The sequence below is a fragment of the Myotis nattereri genome (assembly GCF_964212035.1).
Source record: "Myotis nattereri genome assembly, chromosome: 14".
NCBI lineage: Eukaryota > Metazoa > Chordata > Mammalia > Chiroptera > Vespertilionidae > Myotis > Myotis nattereri.
This window is the reverse complement of record NC_138089.1, coordinates 58791139-58805666: the sequence shown is the minus strand read 5'-3', so window position 1 is coordinate 58805666 and position 14528 is coordinate 58791139.

The window sequence follows — 14528 nt, the reverse complement described above, 5'->3', positions numbered from 1 at the left end:
GCTCTTACCACTGCTTCTCAGCAGTTTGGCTTTGCTTTGTTTAGGTCTGTTTTCTCTGTAGTTCTCCTGCTTCGGGTGTGCTGAGCGTCTTGGTTCTGTGAGTTGATATTTTTCATCAGTTTTGGTAAAGCTGCAACAACTTCTCCCGCCATGTTGTCCCCCTTCTCTTATTTCTGGGACAGCATTTACATGTGTGTTGGGCTGTTTAAAATTAGCCCAAACCCTGTCAGATGCACAGTTTCCTCTGCTGTTGAGTCATCTAATGAATTTATTCTCAATACTGTTTTTCCATTTCTGCCATCTCCAAATGGTTCTTTTTTCTAGTTTCAATTACGCTGCTGAAATCCCCCATCTCCCCATGCCTGCTGCCTTGCTTTCCATGAGATCTTGTTAACATTTTCGTATCATAGGTATTTTGTATCCCACGTTGACCATTTCAACTGCTAGCCTACCTCTGGGTCTGCGTCTACTGCTTCTTTTCTCCATGAACCACGAGACAGAATTTTCTTGCGTTCCCCTAGGTCTTGAATTCTCTTATTGCTTGCTGACTATTATGTAGCAAAGAAAAGTAGGGTACAAAGCAAATAATATTTATCTCCCCAAAGAGCGAGCCCCTCCCCCGTGAGAGGCTGAGCCAGTAGGACCTGTGATTGGCCTGGATCTGGCTCTGCTGTTGCTTTCTTCTCTGGTTCCGATTGCCACTGCTCTCAGATATGTTGAAGGGGGGTTAGGACTTTCCCCTCAGCGGAGCCTGGGTCTGAGCATCGCTGAGATTCTTGAGATCTGCCTGGACTTCAAAACTGAGCTGACAGGTTTGCGAACCGTGGGAGGCCTTCCTGCTCTGTGCCCCACTGATGGCTTTTTCATGTCTCTCCGCCCTCTACCCCAGCTTCCTGCACCCTGGAGATCTCTCCCAGCCCTTTACCCCTCGTGGGCCTTAGCAGCTCCCTACGCCCTGGGGAAGCCCAGTGCCTCTTCTCCCTGCCCACCTGTGGTGACTTCTCCCCTGTGAGGACTCAGGGGCAAGTTCAGGAGGTAGGTGAAGGCGCACCTGTGGCCCTGCCTCCTCCGCCCACAGGCAGCTACCATAAGTCTGTTCACATTGCAGCTGAGTTCTGCTTATCACCAGTGATTGCAAATGCTCCCTCATTCTGCCTTTGACGTGAGAGACACTTCATTGTTTGCCTCCTGCATGTGCCCTGACCAGGGCTGGGAATCGAACCCATGACCCTTCCATGTATAGTCCAGGGTTTTAACCACTGAGCATCTTAGCCAGGGCTTGTCCAGCATTTACAATCGACACTAATAAAAGAGAAAGATGCGCCCTAACCAGTTTGGCTCAGTAGATAGAGCGTCGGCCTGCGGACTCAAAGGTCCCAGGTTCGATTCCGGTCAAGGGCATGTACCTCGGTTGCGGGCACATACCCAGTGGGGAGTGTGCAGGAGGCAGCTGATCGATGTTTCTCTCTTATTGATGTTTCTGACTCTATCCCTTTCCCTTCTTCTCTGTAAAAAAATCAATAAAATATATTTTAAAAAAATAAAAGAGAAAGATCCAAATTGACTGTCCCTCCACAACACCCACCAGCCAATCAGGAGTGAGTATGCAAATTAACCCTGGTCAGCCAGATTGCCTCCTGTCATCAGTAGGATATCCCCTGAGGGCTCCCGGACTGTGAGAGGGGGCAAGGTGGGCTGAGGAACCTCCCCACCCCCCAGCGCAAGAATTTTGTGCACCGGGCCTCCAGTAATAAAATAAAATGAACGCCGTCTGCTGGATAAACTTGATTAGTTCAGACATCTGATCTGAGAGCCAGCTGTGCACATGGACTTCGCCTGGATGCATCTCCCAATAACATTCAGTGGTGATAGGGATTTGTGAGAGCGGAAGCACAGAAGCATGGGCAAGGTGTGTGTAATGAAGCTCCATGTCACGATGGCCTGACAAATACAGGATGAAGCCCTGGCCAACAGACACGTGAAAAAAAACACCAGGACCATTCAGGTTATGAAATGTAACTGCTCTTGATTGTACACGGGAGGTTATATCTTTGCTCATTCAACAGAGATTTAGTGGATGCTGTCTTAGTCCCTGGGGCGGCTTCAGTAAGAGACATTTACGTTCTCCCAGTCCTGGAGGTTGGCTCTCCAAGTTCAGGGGCAAGCATGGTGGGTTTTGGAGAGAGCGATCTTCCAGCTTGCAGACAACTGCCTTCCCTGTGTCCTCACATGGAGAGGGGGAAAGGGAGGGAGGGAGGGAAAGAAAGAAAGAGGAAGAAAGAGCGAGTTTGCTCTCCAGTATCTCTTCTTACAAGGGCACTAATCCCACCATGAGAGCCCCACCCTTAGGACTTCATCTAACGCTAATTACCGTCCAAAGACCCACCTCCAGGACCATCACATACATTGCGGTGAGGGCTCCACACGTGAGCCTCAGGGGGACACACGCTATTCCCAGCAAGTGCCTTTCTGTGGTGCTGGAAACACAAATGTTACCTCCGTCCTGGAGGCGGGAAACAGACCAGCCAGGAGGAAACACATACAATCAGTTTCTGAGCATGATGACTGCCCAGAAGGAATTGAACGAGGCACCAAGAGAGAGGATAATGGGTGAAAGATGAGGAGGCCACCAGCCCTGCTGATGACGGAGCATCTGAGACCTAAGGAATGAGAGTCACCACCATCAGAGATTCGCTGGAAGGGCCATGGGCAAGGGGGCCCCAGGGGCAAAGGCCTGGAGGTGGGAAGGGGCTCGGCATGAGCGAGGACCAGGTATAAGACCAGTGTGATTTGAGGGTCAGGACTGAAGGGTGCGGACGCAGAGAGATGGCGGTGGGGGCCCAGATGACACTGGGGGGCCGCAGGTTCGTTAATAGTAACCCCTAGGTGTTGGTTGGCACCTGGGCACTTGTTATGAGTTACACTCAGCCAACCACCATCGATACCACAGAGTGCTGGCTGATAACTCAGTTTCCTCGATTCACGTTTGGCCTGCAGGGAGGCCCTCTGAACCAAGACACCTAGCCCCGTCCAGGTGGCAAGGCCGTCACCAGCATGGGGCCAGCTAAGCAAGCCCGTCACCGAGGCAGGCTCTCGCTACGGTGCTGAGAGCACCTGGCAGCGCCCCACGCACAGTAGCAGACAAGCAGGTGGTGTGACCAGGGAAACGCTGGCCCTCCCGGGCTGGACCAAAGGGCTGTCCTTAGTGAGGAGAGGGCATCTGATATTTTTCAGTTTTTCCGGTGACACCCAGCAGGAACTGCGCCCACAGAGATGCTCACTAAGTATTTGCCAAACTGATGATAGTGGAGGGGTGATCTTCCAACTCAGTGGATGCACGCTGCGCTGTAACAGCCACTGAGGCTCACCGCAGACACGTGCTCACAACGCGCTCACATGAAAGGTTACGTGAACACCTCTACGCGCCACTTCCCCGTCTGTGAGGCCAGGGTAGCAGGACTCCTCGAGTGGGGTTCTTGCGAGGGTTCCACGCGAATGTGCGCGAAGCAGCTATCCTGTTCCCTGGCAAGTAGCCAGTGGCCGATGAACGACAGTTATTCCGACTGCAGTCGCTGTGCTTTTTGTCCCCAGTGTGACCAGACATGGCACTCCGATTTGATTAGGTCACTCAGAGCTTTATATGCCCCCGTCAACATTCTCTCCTCGCTCAGAACGGAGTTTAGGAAGGTTGGGGTGAATGCATGCAGGCCGAGCCCTGGTCAGGCCTCACACACTACACACACACACACACACACACACACTCACACCACACTCACAAACACACTCACAAACACACTGACACCACACTCACACCACACTCACACCACACTCACAAACATACTCACACCACACTCACACTACACTCACAAACACACACCACACTCACATCACACTCACAAACACACTCACACCACACTCACACCACACTCACACCACACAAACACACTCACACCACACTCACACCACACTCACAAACACACACCACACTCACACCACACTCACAAACACACTCACACCACACACCACACTCACACCACACTCACAAACACACAAACACACTCACACCACACTCACACCACACACACTCACACCACACTCACACCACACTCACAAACACACACCACACTCACACCACACTCACACCACACACCACACTCACACCACACTCACAAACACACTCACAAACACATCACACTCACACCACACACACTCACAAACTCTCACACACTCTCACACACACATACACACACCACACTCACACACACACTCACATAGTCACACACATACCACACATACTCACACACTCACACACTCACACACTCCACACACACATACACATACACACACACCACACACACACACCATAAATATTTCCTTTTCCCTTCTAAATCACCTAAGAGTTGTAGGCATGATTCAGCCCTAAATACTTAAGCTTTTTATAAGCAAATCTCCAAAGAACGAAGACATTCCCCTACATGACCACGACTTAATGATCACACTCAAGAAGTTTGACAGCGATGCAATCATCTTACCTAACATGTGGACCATGGTCACATCTCCCCCCGGGTCTCAGATCATGTTTTCCCGCCTGACGCATGGCACCCAGGGGGGCACGACACCCAGCTGTCCTCCTTCGTTAGTGGCCCCTTTTGTCTTCCAGGCTGTTGATAATGTGGGGCCCAGGCGCCAGGAGCCAAGGGCCCCTTAATTACGAGCAGAGCCGACACTTTTGGACGGAATACGGTGCACTTGCTGGCGCCTGGCTCCGGGTCCCCTGAGATCGCCGCGACCAGTTAGTGGCCATGCTCATTTTGATCACTTGGCGGACATGGTGCCTGCCCGCGTCACCGTGCAGTTACTCAGTGAGTACACAGCGCACGTCCTTGTGCGATGAACAAGTGATTCCCGTCCGACCGTGTGACTGCCCCGTTTTCCACCAACCGTCCCCACGCGGGGACTTTTGTCTGCATGTTATTACTCTGGAGATTGCCGGGTGGCGATTTTTCTACTTCTCTCATTTCTTCTATATTAATTAGTTGGCGTTACTCGGTTTTTAAAAAAGCTTGCCCTCTGCCCAACATTAATTTTTTATTTTTAGTAACAGTATGGACTTGTGGATTTTTAAAAAATCAATATATTGCCAAAGCCGGTTTGGCTCAGTGGATGGAGCGTCGGCCTGCGGACTGAAGGGTCCCAGGTTCGATTCCGGTCAAGGGCATGTACCTGGGTTGCGGGCACATCCCTAGTAGGGGGTGTGTAGGAGGCAGCTGATTGATGTTTCTCTCTCATCGATGTTTCTAACTCTCTATCCCTCTCCCTTCCTCTCTGTGAAAAATCAATAAAATATATTTTTAAAAAAATCAATATGTTGCCTGGCTGGTGTGGCGCTGATCTATGAACCAGGAGGTCATGGTTTGATTTCTGGTCAGAGCAAAGCCCAGGTTGTGGGCTGGATCCCCAGTGGGGGGCGTGCAGGAGGCAGCCTGTGATTCTCTCTTATCATTGATGTTTCTCTCTCTCTCTCCCTCTCCCTCCTCTCAATGAAATCAATAAACACATATTAAAGGCGGCATGATAACATTTAAAAAAATTAATAAAAAAATAAAAAAATCAGTGCATCACAATCCATCCTGTTTTGATTGATTTTGATGCTCCAAGTGTCTGAGTTCTGGCCAGTGAAGGTGCCGCCACGCTGGCCCCTCTGTCCCTTTCAGGCAGCCACGCCCACTCCTGCAAGCGCCCTGACTGCCTGGGAGAGGCTGCCCCGCCCGGAGCCCGGACCGACCGACCCGACCCGGACACCGCGGCCCTGGGATCGGCCATTTCTCCCAGGAGCCTGGCTCTTTCTCCCAGAGGACTGGTATTTAGAGGCCATGGAGCCGGGTCCCCCTGACCTGGTTTGGTGTATTCATGCCTTTTTCTTTTCTTTTTGATTAAGTAGCTGGTGTTCCCTCCACCCCAAGGAACTGTCACGGTGATTATTACCTGGTTCTCTACTTCCGTTATGTTTTTCCGCCCGCTATCTCCTTTCTGATCTAACATGCCGACTTCTTTCCTGCCGGCTTCCTGGTCGACTGTGTTGCGGTTCCACCCGCTCGGGCCTGACGATGCCGAGTTCCTCAGGATTCGGGCTTAGATGCCATTTGTGGTCGGCGACTGTGCAGGGAGCCTGCTAGGTGCCTGGCGCTGTTCTAACGGAGACCCTGCCCCTGGAGGGCATTTCAAACGTACACACAGCACAGTGAGTGATCACAAAAGCTAGACGTCAGCACGTGCACCTGGGGCTCTGCTCTCCCCGTCGGCCGCGGCCCCGGCCTCCTCCTGCTCCGCTCGGTCGCCCCTGAGGCCGGGACGCGCCTTCTGCTGAAGGCTTCTCTCTCACGGGCCACTGCGGACACGGGAGGTCGTGGACAGCCTGTGCCGCCCCTAAAGCCTTGGGTTTCATTACACGTCCTTATGGTTTGGTGCAGTGGTTCCCAACCTTCCTCATGCCGCGGCCCTTAATACAGTTCCTCATGTTGTGGTGACCCCCAACCATCAAATTATTTTCATCGCTACTTCATCACTGTCATTTTGCTACTATTATGAATCATCATGTAAATATCTGATATGCAGGATGTATTTTCATTGTTACAAATTGAACATAATCAAAGCATAGTGATTAATCACAAAAACGATATGTAATGATGTATGCATTTGCCGATGGTCTTAGGCGACTCCTGTGAAAGGGTCGTTCGACCCCCAAAGGGGTCGCGACCCACAGGTTGAGAACCGCTGGTTTAGTGGCTCAGATTTCCTGCCTGTGTTGGTGGCTTGAAGGACTGGACATGGGAAGGGAGGTTTCACCTGGACAGGACAATGGACGATGGACGGGCCTCAGCGGGCAGCCCACCCAGCCAGGTGCCAGGTGGTTGGGACTGCAATTCGCTGAGGACAGCGGGTGGGAATGTCAGGGAATTGCTCCCATTTTGCAGCTTCCACTCCGGGTGCCATGGAGACAGGTAGTTCTGAAATCGCCACTTTTGTTACAAATCGTGAATTGACCAGAATGTGCGAGGTGAGGCTCCATCTACATCACGGAATTCTAAGACGTGAGTTCCGTTTTCTTCCATTTTTCTCAGGAAGGGCTGTGTCCACTCCCCGGTATAATTTTAGAGTTTAGCCTTCCTTCATTCTTTCGACGTTTAGCAAAGGAACTCGTTTTGCTCTGGAAAATGTTTAGTCAGAAGGGTGTGTGAGTCCTTTTTCCATGATCTTCATTTTTTTATAATTTGTGTGCAAAGGAGCTTAAGAAACATCTTAACCTTTTGTGCCTCGCTCTTCTGAGGGACATTTAAAAATAATAAGTGACACAAGGGAACTGGCCTCCCTGGGTCATCTCTTCCCACCTCACACTCTATGTGGGAAAGAGTCTTGTAAAAGTCATTAATGTGAAACTCACCGGGCCAATGAGAGCTATTATTTTTTTATTAGAAAGCCAACTTCAAAACGAACGTTCAAACACCAGCTCAGCGTCGTTAAAGACGCAATTAAGACTCATTCCTTGACACTTGAAAGGTCCTTTCATGTATTTATCGTGTTTCATACGTGTTTATCCAAGGCTCGCCGCGCACCGGGCAGCCGGCTGGGGCTGGGGTGAGAGTATCAGGAAGTTGAGGAGGACTCCGTGGGGAAGGCCGCCGTGAAACCGCGAGGCAGTCGGGGACGCAGAGCCGACAGAGGGACAGAGGGTCAGAGGGACAGAGGGACAGACGGAGAGACGGACGGAGGGACGTGGGAGGCTGCCTGAAGGTGAATCTGAGTGGAGACTTGAAGGACGGTCTTCCAGGAGAAGCGGGGACCCCCTCTCGGACAGGGGGGCCAGTGGGAACAAAGGCTCAATGTTCAAGGGACAGGGAGGCCAGAGTGGCCGCCGCGAAGTGACCAAGCGAGACCGAGGCACGGGTGGGAGGGAGGAGGGCGGAGCCAGACCGCGCAGACTCTGTGGGCCTCGCTCAGGAATCGGGGTTCTGTTCTGAGCGGATGGGAAGAAGGGCTCACGCGCGGGAAGGACGTGACCAGGTGCTGTTCTCTGCCTTAACGCAAGTTGTGGTGAAATACACATAAAAGCACCTGCCGCAGTGTCCAGTTCGGGGCCACTGGGCGTATTCGCCACGCGTGTGACCTCCCGCCACCCACCCCAGAACCCTCATCCTCCCAGACAGATGCTCCGTCCCCCCCACACAGTCGCTGGGAGCGCTGGGAGCCGGCGGCCTCCTTGGGGATCGTTTCCTGCCCCTTCACATTTTGTGTGTGATTAGGGCTTTGCTTAGAAAGTCTCCCTCGACAGGGAGATGTCTTTCCGCCCCAGGAGGGCGATGGCAGTGACTCCAGGGCCCTGTCCCCAAGCCTTCTCCTTACCCCTGTGGTCCAGGCTGAGCCCTGGGAAGTACGGGCTGGGGGTGCGGGGGGTGGGGTGGGGGGTGTGGGAAGGAGGGCTGGCTCTGAACAACTGATCTTCCTGCTCTCACACATCAGCCACATCGCTTTCCTCCGTTGGGAAGGAATCTGGCAATTTCTCAAAAAGTCACACACACACACAAACTACCCAACGACCAGCAATTCTGCTCCCGGTGTCTGCCCCAGAGACACGAGACCGTGTCCCCACAAAGACTGGCACGCGGGTGCTCGCAGAGGCTTTATCCATGGCAGCCCCGAGCAGGGAACAACCTAAATACACCGACACGACGTGCACGTCCGCCACAGAACCCGTCCAGCCCCGCAAAGGAACAAGGTGCTGACACGTGCTGCAGTGCGGCTGGGCCTCCGGAGCACGGCGCTGAGTGAGAGGAGCCACACACAAGCGAGCCCGTCACGCACGGACGAGAAGCATCCAGAAAGGCACGTGCAGAGACGGAAGCTGGGTTCGTGGTGGCCTGAGGTGAGCGCTGGGAACAGGACCGCCCGCCCAGGGCAGGAGGGATCCTACTGGGGGAGATGGAAGTACCTTCACCTGGTTTACGATGATGGTCGCTCCACTCGATACCGTTACTAAGAGTCATTGCATCGCACACGGGACGTGTGGACTTGCTATGCAAAACGGGCCTCCTCGGGAGCTTGGGTAAAGTCCGATCCGTTCTGCTGCCTGGGAGATAGAAGGCGCCCGCCCCCCGGACCACGCTGAGACCACCCCCTGAGCAGAAGGGGGAGGCCTGTGCCGGCACCGCTGACGCGCCGGCTTTATCTGTGACGGTGATATTTTGAAAGACTCCGAATCTCTCTATTTTAGAGGGAATTGAAGTATCGAAAGCCATGAAAAAAAAACACACCTCATAGTTATTTAATCTTTTCCCAATGAAATTCTTCTAATTGCACGGCTATCGGGAAATTACTTGCAGTTTTTCCAAGCAGGATGTGGGGTTGGCATTATTTCTGTTCCCTGAACTGTTAATGGCTGTTCCCCAGGCAAATGGGTGCCCAGAGAGGATGGTGTCCTGCAACTCGGGAGGGTCGGGCCTGGTCAGCTCCTCACCCCGGGGTCCATGGAAGGTCACTGCGTTAGAAATCAAAACCAGGGACCAACATTTCCGTCTCTAACCGCCACTCACTCACCATGTGACCTTCCCTCGGGCCCTGCTCTGAGCTCCAGCTCCTCTGGGCTCGGGACTGGGGAGGGTCTTACAGTCCCTGTCGCTCCGATGGCCGTGATTCCGTGGGTTCACTCCATCTCCCTTAGCAGACAACCCGGGGTCACAGTGATGCGATGCCCGGGGTGGGCTTTCACTTCTCTCTTCCATTTCCGCGAATCCCGTGGGTGGGGAACGCCTCCTGCGTGGAGGTGCTTTGTGAGCATTCCCGTGAACCCGGGCACTCGTTTTGATGAGTGGACTTTTGTTTTGTTCTTATTCTTATGTTTCATTTTATTTTATTTTTGTCATTTCCTTTTACTTTCCATCACCCAAGACCATCGGTGGGTGCCTAGGTTACTTTGTCCCAGTCCTATAGGTTGAATTGTGTCCCCCCGCCCCCAAATTCATACGTTCAAGTACCTCCGAGTGTGAACTTACTTGGAAGTAAGTTAGGAGGATCAACACCATGGAAATCAAAGGAGTTGGTTCTGCTTTGAGGAAAACAAACCCTCTGCTGTCGTACATTTTCCCATTTTCTCGGAGTCCTGCCAACCACACTCCAAATGCAAGTGCGAGATTTGCAAGTCGGCTCATGTTCACATTTAGAGAACATGCATATTCAGAAACGTAGAAGTCAGGAAATATTTGGTTATCAGCAGACGAAGGAAAACTATGGCTAAAAATAAGAGGGTGGAATATAAACAGGGGGGCGAGTTAGGGGACATGAGCAGCAGCCTCTGCGAGAACAGGAGAGAGGAAAGAGGGAAGGGGAACGTGTTGGATCCATGTTTTTGTTTTATTTTATTGATTTTTAGAGAGAGAGGAAGGGAGAAAGAGAGAGAAACATTGATGAGATAGAAACATCATCCATCCGGCGGCCTCCTGCCTGCCCCCTACTGGGGATCAAGCCCACAAGCTGGGCACGTGCCCTGATTGGGAATCGAACCGGTGACCTCTTGGTTCCTGGGTCGATGCTCAACCATTAAGCCACACCAGCCAGGCTGGGTCTATGTGTTCACCATCACCTGAGATTCACCTCCACGCCATCACCAGGCTCTTCGAGGCGACCAGGCAGCACAGAACGGAACGATCAGTCTGACTCCCCAGCACCCTCTCCTGCGCCATAGGCAGCCGTGGTGTAGGTCAGGGTCTGGGCTGCGGTCCCCGGGGAGGGCTCTGACTGGCCTAGGCCTGTGTTGGTAGCCCCACCCCTGACCCGTGATGGGTGCAGACACACGCAGGTTTAAGCCTAAAGAGCCCTCCGAGGGCCACAGGAGTTGGCTCAGGAAGGACGGGGTGCCCCAGCTTGGGCCAATGAGAGCTTCCTGAGGGCCCAGGGACCGGCCTCGCGCGGAGAACAGAGCGGGGTGTTCTTCTTGGAGGCCCAGACCCACCGCCGTCTCTTGCTATTTGAGGACAGACGTTGTGAACCAGGGCTGGTATCGAGGCGACAAAAATCCCAGAGAAATGGGCGGAGGACCCTGACAGGCTCCCCCGGAAGTGCACTGTGACTTGATTCTGGTCCGAGTCGGCAGATGGTTTGCATTGTTTAAGGCGATTTGGGCTGGCTTCCCTCTCTCTGAAACAGCCGGTGAGAGCTGAGAGCTAGAACACTTGCGACAACGTTAACCGTGATGTTAGGTTCACGGGGATGGGCTGGGGCGGCTGGTCACCGTCAAGTGCAACGACACAAGTGCTGCGATTGGAACTGAAGCCGAGAATGAGGCGCCCGCACAGAACCAACAGCAAACAGCAAGTAGGAGAAGCCCACGATCGGAATGAATCACAGACTGTGAGGTAGGAGAGGCCGCCAGGCGCAGGCAGGAAAACCCCTAGGTTTCCTGTGCACAGCCAGGCCCTGAGCGTGGTGACTCGCGTGTCCTCGCCCTGAGCCCTGAGCCGGGCGAGGCCGAGGACCCGGCTTTCGCGGATTCCCACCGGGCGCTTTCTGTTGCCTGACACGGTTTCTTCTCTGAAGGTAGGAAGTGGAACAGGAAAATGGTATTTCCAAATGTCAGCCCGGAAGACGAGTGAGGAAAACAGTGCCTTTGCATTTCACGGGGATCTAGGGAGCTCGTAACAGGAAATGTGGAGTGTTTTGTTTTTAAATAAGACCGTGGCCTTTACGAAAAGGTTGAGCATATGCTGTGGCGGGGGACCACCTGGGCAGCCCCGTTGCTAAGCGCCCTGCCCACAGCCAGGCACCCCCACCAGGCCCTGACCCCCAGCTGCCAATCGGCGGCTTTTGCTAAGCGTGGACGATACATTTTCCACAAGCCCAACTCCGCCCCAAAGGCGTCAGACCAACAGTGTGTTCAGCCTGGTGTCTGCATCATTGGCACTAAGGGATGCGTCTCTTTCTTTCTTGAAAATATTTTTATTGATTTCAGAGAGAAACATCAACGATGAGAGAGAATCATGGATCGGCTGCCTCCTGCATGCCCTGTACTTCGGATTAAGCCCAAAACCCAGGCCTGGGCCCTGATCAGGAATTGAACCGTGATCTCCTGGTTCATAGGTCGAGGCTCAACCGCTGAGCCACACCAGATGGGCCAAGAGATGCTCTTCTCTCCATCCTTCCTCATATTTGGTGAGGCAGGGATCCCCGTGGAAATGGCTCCTGCTAACATCGCGATGAAATGCAGCTCTGCAGCTGAACTGTGTCCTGGCTCAGGTGTTCCCACTGAAGGGTTCTAAGGCAGTGGTTCTCAACCTGTGGGTCGCGACCCCTTTGGCGGTCGAACGACCCTTTCACGGGGGTCGCCTAAGACCATCCTGCAGATCAGATATTTACATTACGATTCATAACAGTAGCGACATGACAGTGATGAAGTAGCAACGAAAATAATTTTATGGTTGGGTCACAACATGAGGAACTGTATTTAAAGGGCCAGAAGGTTGAGAACCACTGCTTTAAAGCCCTAACCAGATTCCACCCCTGAGCCTCATCTCCTCGCCGCTCAGCCCTGCGCGCCTGCAGGGGTGCGACCGGGGTCAGAAGGGCTGCTGGCGGTGAGAGCGGAGGGCGAAGGAATCCCCCAGCCCCCTGGGCTCCGGATCCGGGCTGCTCCTGGCGATGTCCTCAGGCGCGTGAGGCCAGGCGGCCAGGCGGCCCCCCTCCCTGAGAACCGTGCGGCCTCCAGGAGGGAGATGCAGAACGACCCTGAGCACAGCCACCAAATCTGCTGGATTCAGTCAACAACCGTCTCCCGGAGCTACTCACGCACATCGCTTTCCACCGTCTCTCCCAAAACGATGCCCCACGTGGGGTCAGACATGGGACACGCCGAGGGAGAGCAGTAGGAACAGTGTCCAAACGAAGCCCATTTTAAACACAGGTTCCAGGTGTTGCTCTTTAGCTAAAGAAAGAAAAAAAATGCTCCAAGGATGACTGTGAAGTTCCGGGAAGGGGAAGTCACGCCTATGGACGTGCCTTCAGATCACAGCCGCCCACACGTCGGGCCCTTGTTCGGCGCTCTCCCCAGCCCGCCTCCCCTCGCCCCGAGTCCCAGTCCGCCTCCCCTCGCCCGAGTCCGTGAGCCCTGTGACGTGAATGCTGGAGGCGTTGCGAGGAGCCTCCAGGATAAACACCTCCCCAGCGATGTCTCTTTAGCCCAGTGGTTCTCAACCCTGGCTGCACATTAGAATCACCTGGGAATCTTTAAAATCCTGGTTTCTGGGCCTCATCCTCCAGAAATTCTGTTTCTTTGTGATGGGGTGGGGCTACAACATTAGTAGCAAAGAAACAGAATTTCCGGAGGATGAGGCCCAGAAATCAGGATGTTAAAAAGGTTGAGAGCCACGGCTTTAGCCCAAAGGACTCTGGCATTGTGTGATCTGCCATCTCAACACGCTGTGTGTACTTCCCGTGTGTGTCTGCCGCGTTCCACACGGGCTTGAAGCAGTGTGACAGGTAGACGCTCTGTCCGGGACTAAAACACCAAGGGGAGTGAGTGAGTCTGGGGAAAGGAAAAGGAAAAAAAAAATCCTGGATAAGGAAGTACCGTAAACTGCCTGACAGATATGTCCAAAGGTCTCACTCAGTGGCCAGAAGGGAGGAAGAAAAGGAAAGGAAACGTTAAACAGACTGGGCCCAGGAGCCAGAGCAGAGCCCACCTCTGCGCCCGGGGGGCTGGCAGCTGGCCGCTCCCCGCAGCCTGGGCTGGAGGGAGGGTGGGGGCGGGCGCGAGCTTGGCGTCTGTGCAGCCACGTCCTGAGCGCCTACGGAGCCATTCGAGTGAGAGCCCCACATTGCACCCCGACTCTGACTCTTCACTCTTCAGCCCCCCCCAGCTCCCCCGCCGAGCCCCGTGGAGTGGCAGCTTCACTTCCCGGGGAGGCCGGTCAGCAGTCACCCACCCCCAGCGAAGTGCAGACACCCCAACCCGAAGCCCGCGTCCACTCCCACGGAAGCCACTTGGCGGCCTGCTGCCCTGGCGAGCACTGCCCCGGGCCGCCGCCCGCTCCGCCTCGGCCGGTCCCAGCGGGCGTCCTTGTTCCCTCCGGTCTGAGCGGACGGTCCTCCGGCCCCCAGAGCCCGCCCCCCGGCTCACTCCTCAGCGAGCCTGTGTCCTCACTAGTCAACGGCCTTCTGCACCGGCTCATCGGGAGACCAGTGAGTTAGCGCACCGGCGGAAGGAGGGTCTGCGTGGCTGCACATGGTGTTGATGAGCAGGGTTTCTCCCGTTGGAGCCGCGCGGTGAAGGGAATGAGGCCGGGGTGGGGGCGGGGCGGGGGGGAGGGGGGTCGTGGGCTTTTAGGAAGGCCCTGATCTGTGTCCCAACCCTTGGGAGTGTCTCCTCCCCAGGCCTCCCTCCTGACAGGGGTGCTGTATCCACACCCTGCTCCTTGCTGACAGGAGGTTGTGAAACAGGAGGGCGGCAGGCGTGCACGGGGTGAGGGTAAGAGGCACCCAGCGGG